Genomic DNA, 8,742 nt, shown 5'->3' on the forward strand with positions numbered 1-8,742 from the left:
CCAGCTGTGAGGCTGGGGTCAGGCGTCACCCCCTCCCCTCGGGGCACACCGGAGACCCAGGGGTGCCCCGAACCCACACTGCTGCTCCCAGACTCCAGCAAAACCGCGGCTGGGACCGCCTGTCCTCAGGTCTGAGCTTGTCGAGGATTCACCGGAAAGGAAAATGCCACACCTTGTGCAATGGGTGCAGACTGTTTGGGAGCCTCTGCTAAGCCCGGCCGAGGGAGGGCGACCGGGGACCCCGGTGCCTGTCTGTTTATTTTGTGTCTTTTTAAAATTGCTGTTACGGAAATAAACCCTCTCAAAGTGGAAAGTTTAGAAAATACGAGTAAGACCAAAGAAGGGACAAATGCAAACCACCCAGAACCGTGCCCTCCCAGAAGTAAGTTTGTTTTACTTCTCCTTCTGGTCTTTTCTGCGTACACATGTGTGTGCGAGCTCCTTATCCAGATGGGGTCGTAGGAGAAATTCTGCTTGGAGACTCTGTTTCTTCTTCGTTTCATACTGTAGGGTGAGCACGTTTCCACAGCAAATACATTTTTCGTTGCTGTCATTTTTGCCCGACGTCTGTTGGCAAACGTCTGTTGGCAACTCCCCTTTCGAAGGTGGATAAGCCCATGGATTGGGGTCGCAGGTCCCAACCGGATCACAAGATCCAGCCCTTTTTAGGGCAGAATGCTGGGGCTGGGCTCTGTGGTTTTGAGTAATGGAAAAGCCCCAGGCTCACGATTCGCAGCAAGAGCTCCTGCCCCAGCCCCACCCTGACTCATAGAACTGTCTTCGACTAGTCACTTCACCCCTCTGGGCCTCAGTTTCTTTACCCCTAAAACGGGACGGTTGGATTAAGGGCTTGGCCAGCTCTAATGCTCCATGACTAAGCACTTGTAGACTCACAGGATTCCAGAAGCCTCTGAAAAATGTTAGCTGCTGAGAGGAAGTTGCTTCTCCCCTAGCCCTCGGCTAGCCAAGTGGAGGGTCATGGCCCGGAAGATCTGAAAACCCCCTGGGGAGTAGCCAGGGACTACGGGTGCCAGGGTCTCCGGGGGCTGCTGGGCTCTGTCCACCTTCCTGCCTCCCCCTCCCCAGTGTGGAGAGGGCAGCGGCTGCTCCAGGGCCGGCACTGACCCCACAGCCCCACTGCTCCGAGGTCATGGTAGGAAAAGCCAGAACCAGTGGCCGCCAGCTGTCCGTTACATTTGGAAACACAAACGACGTGGCTGGGCAAAAAGCACGGCCAGAGCTGGAGCCACCTTTGGAGCTGGGGGGATCTGGGAAGAGCCTAGGAGAAGCCTCCTGGGGTGGGCAGCCCTTCTCCACCCCCTCGTCCTATCACCCACCCCCGCCCCACTGGCCCTTCTCCTGGCCCTCCTCCGCTCCTGGAGCGGCCACTGGCTTTGGTCCATCTGGTTTGGAGAGAGCCTGCCGTGAAAGTTGGAAGTCAAGGCGGCTGCTATGTGGAGGCTTCAAAGGGGCAAGAACGTTATGAAATATAAGCGGCAGAATCCCTCCTCCCGGAGGCGTGGACTTGTTTCCTTCCACATTCTCTTGCAGAAATCATCGTCCTAACAACAATCATAGCAACGCCGCTACGGGGTAATAAGTATTGCTATACGCTAGGCACTGAGCCCCATGTTTCACGAGCTTGGGTGGTCTTCAGTCCCCACGAGACAGCTCCCCGGGGTGAGGTCCAGCTATTATTGTCCCCACTTTACAGATGAGGACAGGGAAGCTCAGAGGTTAAGCACTTTGCCCAAGGCACCCCCCGCCAGGGGCCTAATGAGTTACAGGACTGCAACCAGACTCAGGACTCTCTGCACTTGAACTTGTTCGGTTAATAATACTCCACCCTTCCACCTCCTCCAATTTCCTGCCCCCGTTGGTCGGGACCCTCCTGTAGCAATTTCAGCTTGTTCAATATGCAGACATTCCCAGAGACCTCAAATTCTATTGGTCCTCGCATCACATGCCAGGTCCCCACCAGGCGTGTGCCCCAAACGTGTAAGCCTTGGTCCCCAGGCCGGAAGCGTACCGTTTCCTCGATGAGACAAGGGATATAGATCCTGTGCTCCTAGGGTGCATGTGTCTTTCCCATGGAGTCCTGGAAAGAGTGCATGCTTTTGAGCTATGTGCCCACTGCAGTTTGAATGCTGCCTCTGCCATTTACCAGCTGTGTGACTCTGGGCAAGTCTCTTACCCTTTCTGTGCTTCGGGTTGCTCATCTGTACACCAGGGATAATACTATCCCTTTTATATGTTGACTCTTAAGGATTAAAGGGAATGTTTGTAAAGCACTGTCACAAAGTATGATGCTTAATAAATGTTAGCTACTGATTTGATGACTGAAAGCATACGGTCCCGAGTTAGATGGCCTGGGTCTGATCCCACCTTATCTCCTTCTCAGTTATGTATGTGACCTTGGGTTGTTTAGTTTTACTGTTCCGAGCCTCAGTTTCCTCCTCTGCAAAATGGGGATAATTTGGGGATCATTGTAAGGAATAAGTGAATACACACATATATCAGAGCAACAAATACTAAGTCTCTACTATGTGCCTGATATATATTAATTGTCCGATATATACTAAATTTACTATTAACTATCATCATTTTGTCACTATAAGCATCATTTTCTTACTATTATCATTGCTATTAGTCATGCATCTGATTTATGGATTCAAAATTATCTCACTGCCTCTCCTAGATGATCATATTTCTATTCATGGCACTACATGTTTCAGTCATTAATTCACAACGTCAGAATCATCTTTAATTTTTCTTTCCCCGTCTACAATCATCCTGTCTTGTCTGGAATGTGTCTTCCATTAAAATTCTCTTTTCTGTTCCCACTGGCATCATACCTTATCAGTTATTTATACCTGATGTGAATGATTGTGGCAGCTTCATTCTTGGGAGTCATTTTTGATGTGTAGAGAAGGAAAAGATATGATGGCAGTGAACACCTACTCTTCCACATCTGCTCTCCTGTTTTATTATTTCTGATAGAAACATCTAAATAATTTCACCTTGAACTCAGTTCTGTTTATTCCCCTGCAGAAAAACATTCAATAGCTCCCATGCCTTTTATGATGCACACAGATTTTTGAGGCCAAGATTCTCGACTTTTCAGTCTGGCCCAAGCCTACTGGGGGAACCATCGTGGCTGACTTCCTCCTACCTTGCACTTGGCTCAAGCGATTATTTTTATTCCATTCATGGTCGTTCTCTTGTCACTGACTGGTTCAGGAATGGGCAGTCCTAAGCCATTTTACATCAATGAGATCTGAGAAGAGGTTTGCTCGGGCCAAACAATTTTTTTTTTTCTTTCTGTCTTTCAACATGAACAACCTATGCCCTGGATGTTGCTGGCAGCCATCTTGCAACCATGAGGATGGCCACCATGAGGGCAGCGTGAACACAGAGCAAAGCAGACCCAAGAGAAGAACAGAGAAACAGACACGGAGCCCTGATCAAACGGCTCTTGGAGTTCCCCTGCCTCTCTGGACCTCCAGCTATGAAATATAGTTTCTTACTACCTACGCCTGTTTGAGACATACTTTGATTACTTGCAGCTCAAAGAATCCTAACTGATTCTCACCTTTGCAGCTTTATCTCCAGCCATACAGAATAACCTGCCTGTTCTGAAATTTTCCAACACCTTGGTGACTTTGCCCATTCTTGTCTTCCCCTGGAACGCACTCCCCAGACTCTGCTTGTTAGGGTCTTTTGCACTCTTCAGAGTCCGAATTCAAATGCACCAATGCATCCTCACTCACATTCAGGAAGACGGCTCTTCCATCTGAATCTCCAAGACGTTTTGTATTTGCCTGCAAGCTCCAGAACACTCAGATTTACAGAAAGTTCATTTGCCTTCTTCACTGGGCTGCAGATTCCAGGAAGGCTGTTTTCCTTTTATTATCTCTGAATCCTTTAGTCCGGAACCCGGTATGCTTAGTTGATAATTGTCGCACGAAGATGTGGAGTTCAATACAAATGACAACCAAATCTCAAATGATAGTAGCAAAAATAATCAGTGTTTTGTAAGGCAGAAAGGGTTAGGATCTCTATGGGCTGAGTAGTAAGGAAAGGAATCTTAGGTCCTGAGATAGGTGTGCCCCCAGTGGACGGGTAGAATTTGAACAGGCAGGGCTGGCAGGAATCCCTCCTTGGAAAGGGCCAAGCAGGTGCAAATGATCTGGTTTTCAGTTCCTCCAGTCACTGCAGTATGTTGTTGTTGTTGTTGTTGTTGTTGTTGTTGTTTAATATAATTTACTGTCAAATTGGTTTCCATACAACACCCAGTGCTCATCCCGACAAGTGCCCTCCTCCATGCCCATCACCCACTCTCTCCTCTCCCCCACGCCCCCCATCAACCCTCAGTCTGTTCTCAGTCCTTAAGAGTCTCTCATGATTTGACAGGCCCTCTGTACCTGCTGGGAAATGCGGTCTCGGTAATGAAATTCCTGTAGGTGGAAGAAGAGGAAAATAGGTTTTGCTCGAGTAGAAATGACATCTTCACTTTTTTTATGATTAAAAGTGTCAGCTGGGAATGGGCTGCGAGTATCTTGAAATGGCTCTTTATTAGCCCAACCCAGTACGGGGATGCTGGGAACAGCGAAGGGATGTTTCATCTATCACCAGCCTTCCTTCGGGTGTGCAGGCTCTCCCTCTGTTTCAGTGGGCTTAAGTGTTCTAGGTTGTTATAAGAGGGGTTGTCTTCATAAGGTACTATGACAGACACATTGGTATGTATGCGCCAACCAGCTTGTTTCCTTTTCGGCCACACAAGACCCATAGAGACCATCTGCGGACTTGTTGCATCCAAGTGCTGCAGTGTGACCGTGTCTTGCCAGTAGGACGCGGGTGGCACTGATGGATGCCACCTCCAAGCCTGGATCCTAAAACAGCCCATGCAATTTCCCTGCTCTCTCTTAGCTTGCCATCTGGCCGAACGCAGAGCTCCCGCTCCAGGAGAAGACTCTGACGAGGGCTTAGGGCACGGCAAAGCCACCAGATGGAAGAAACCCGGATCCCTGAGTCACAGCTTGGAGGAGAACTGCACGGGGTGGCTGATCAGCCGAAAACATCCTCATTGAACCTTGTATAAAAAAAAAAGAAAGAAAGAACGCTCTACTGTGTTAAGCCACTAAAATATTGGGGGTTTTTTTTGCTGGTTCGCCAACCTTGCCTAACACGGATGGCGGAGAGAGGCCTTAGCGAAATCTCTGGGCATAGGCAGATGGCAGTTCCACCAAGATGACCAGAAAGGAACCGGAAGGAGGCCTTTACCGGTGGCCAGGAGGAAGACAGCTAATAGAGGCCCTCACTACCAGGAAGGTTCAATGTTCACTCAACTGGCAAGGGGTGGTTTGTCCAGCTTCCTAAGGTTGGCTGCAGATGGTCCTTGCTGGGCGGAGGCTGGGCGGTCTCTGGAGGCAGACTCAGCTCCTACTCTTGGGGTCCAGTTACATGATGCTCCTTCATTCAGGCCCCATGAACCTCCTCCTTGATAATATCCCTCCCACTCTTCTCCCTCCTCTGCCTTTAACTGCGGTAGATATTACCAAACCGCCATCCACAAAAAATAAGGCCATTTGAAGTCCCATCAACTGTTTAAAAGGTGCGGGTAAGTGCTTATATCTCTATGTACTATCCAGCCCTGCATATTACCAACCCAGAGGAGGGCATTTGTCGGCATGAGCACTGGGTGTTGTATGGAAATCAATTTGACAATAAATTATATTTAAAACAATTTCTTTTTTCATTTTTTATTGGGGCGTCCGGGTGGCTCGGTCGGTTAAGCGTCTGACTTTGGTTCAGGTCATATTCTTGTGGTTCATGGGTTTGAGCCCCGCATTGAGCTCTGTGCTGACAGCTCGGAGCCTGGAACCCGCTTCACATTCTGTGTCTCCCTCTCTCTGTCCCTCCCCTGCTCATGCTCTCTCTCTCTCTCTCTCTCAAAAATAAATAAACATTTAAAAAATGTTTTTAAATAGAAAAATTTTATTGTGGTAAAAAAAATGCATAACACAAATTTTGCCATCTCAACCATTTCTAAGTATATGTCGTACAGGGGCATTAAACGCGTACACGTTGACGTGCAACTGATCTCTAGAAGTTTTCTTTCTTGCAAAACTGAAATTCTTACCCACTGAACAACCCCCCATTTCTCCTACCCTACCAACCACCATTGTCCTTTCTGTTTCTATGAATTTGACGAGTCTAGATACCTCACCTAGGTGGAATATTACAGTGCTTGTCTTCCTGTGACTACCTTATTTCGCTTAGTATGATGTCCTCCAGGTTCATTCATGTTGTAGCATGTGTCAGCTTTCCTTTCTTTTGAGGACGGAATGATGCTACATTGTGCGCCTTCATTTATTTGTCCATGAAAATGTGTGTTGCTTCCGCCTTTTAGCTCTTGTAAACGATGCCGCTATGAACGCGGGTGCGCAAATCTCTCTTCAAAATTCTGCTTTCAATTCTTTGGTCTAGACACCCACAAGTGGGATTGCTAGCTCATGTGGCAATTCCATTTTGAATTTCTGGAGGAACCACCATACTGTTTTCCATAATGGCTGCACCGTTTCACCTTCCCACCCCCAGGGTACAAGGATTAGAGCGTCTCCACACCCTTGCTGGCATTTAAGATAGTAGCCATCCTAATGGGTGTGAGGTGACATTTCACTGGAGTTTTTAATTTGCGTTTCCCTAATGATGAGTGGCATTGAGCATCTTTTCATGTTTGTTGGTTCAATCTGCTTCAGTTTGTTATTTACTTTTCTTTTTCCATTATGTTTGGAGGTCAAAGAGGAACGCTTACCACCATGATGAGATGTTTCCACTCTCCAGGCTCGCAAGGACGAGATCCCAGCTTTGCAAACAACAGTTGAAGTCGGGAAGGAGTTGCACCCCAGGGATGGTAGGAGATTCACGTTCCGCTCACCATGCTAGTCGCATGCCAGGTTTACACAGCACTCTCTAAAGTCACACACGCCGTTTCAATCATCACAGCAGCCTTGCAAGGTGCAGAAGGCAGAGGAGGAAATTGAGGTTCAGACATGAGAACACAGAAATAGAAGGAGACTGGTTCTTTAAAATCCCAACCACTGAAACAGATGCCTAGTGATGCGCAGGAGACATAGCTGGCTGCCCACCTGACATCTGTTGTCCCCTTTCCCTTGTGTCAGAGCCCCGGGTTTCTCAGTGTGTCCACCCTCTCTAGCTATGAACAGGGCTAAGACAATAATGGGGGCTTCATCCTCTCGCGTAGAGATTGGTTTAGTAAGGGCCGGTGCAGTGTGAGGGGTATTTTAGGGAAGAGCTCCTCATTTAAAACATAAAACAAAGACGGCATGGTCCCTTTTCTTTTTCTGGATGAGGTAATTCCTGGATGGGATGCCTAGGTACCAGAGGACCACGAGCAGGACCAGTCTTAGGAGGAAGTCAAGGGGCAGCAGGCAGAGCAGAAAAAGAGAAAGAACCTGAATTCGATATCACTGAGTAATATTGCTAACACCACCTTCTTGTGATGGGAAATAAAAAATCTGTATTGCCTGAGCCAATTTGAACTGGGATTTTTGCTTTTTGTTTGGGAGTTTTTGTTGCTGCTGTTGTTGTTACTGACGTAATCCTATTACGTGATGGATGGAATTATAAATTGGCAGAAAAGCAATGGGACAACATGATTCAAGAGCCATCAATGCCAGGGGCACGTGGATGGCTCAGTCGGTTAAGTGTCTGACTCTTGGTATAGGCTCAGGTCATAGTCTCACGGTTCGTGGGTTTGAGCCCCAAGTCGGGCTCTGTGTCAATGGCGTGGAGCCTGCTTGGGAGTCTCTCTCTCTGTCTGCCCCTCCCCTGCTTGCACTCTCTGTCTCTCAAAACAAATAAATAAACATTAAAAAAAAAAATTTAAAGAGCCGTCAAGGTCAGAGCTCCACCCCTATCTCGGGGGTGCCAGCTGTGGGTCAACACTGTCCTAGGGATAAAGACTATTCTGGGGGGTCATGGGGAAGGCGAAGAGAAGAGAAGGGAAAGAGTGGGTGTAACTGTAGCTGTGAGAGGTCCAAACGGTAAGACTGGACCTGTCATCATCATGTGCCGCGGGCCAGTATGGGATCACATATTGGGTCCAAAAAGAAACCTACTGTTCCCTGGCCTGACATTTCCATGCTGAGAAACTGCAGCTAAAAACACCCCTGGCCTCTCTGACCATCCTTTGCACTCTCTTTTCTGACAGTGAGTTTGGAAAAAGACCAAATGGTCTCCATGGGACTCCTCCCCCTCCGTCACTTTCAGATGCACCTGCCTGCAGCGGGGTCCCTTCTAGGCCCATCAGCTCCCTGGCAAGTGCCAGAAGCCTGAAGGCTATTTTGAGGGGGGGAAATGCTTCACGTTCATTTATGTGGCTGCCTAGTGAGGTCTTATTCTTTTCTTCAGCTGCTCCTGCGAATAAAGCCGTTATCCTCACCTCCGTCTACCTGACTCCTGAGTGTACTTCCTCTTTGATTCTGAACTCAGGAAGGAAGGCGAAAGGCACCATTCATTGGACCCCTACACCTTGACCCCAAACACAAAATTAACAAGTAGTTAACTCAATACAAAAGCTCACATCACCTCTACTAGTCTCCTGCTCCCATAGAATTATGCGTCCTGCAGGATGGGGAAGGGGTCGTTTTAACATACCTGCGGCATCTGGGACCAGGGTCCGAAAAAGGCTTTGGAAGAGCCTTGGAAGAGATCAAG

The sequence above is a fragment of the Prionailurus bengalensis genome, chromosome D1, assembly GCF_016509475.1.
Source record: "Prionailurus bengalensis isolate Pbe53 chromosome D1, Fcat_Pben_1.1_paternal_pri, whole genome shotgun sequence".
Lineage (NCBI taxonomy): Eukaryota > Metazoa > Chordata > Mammalia > Carnivora > Felidae > Prionailurus > Prionailurus bengalensis.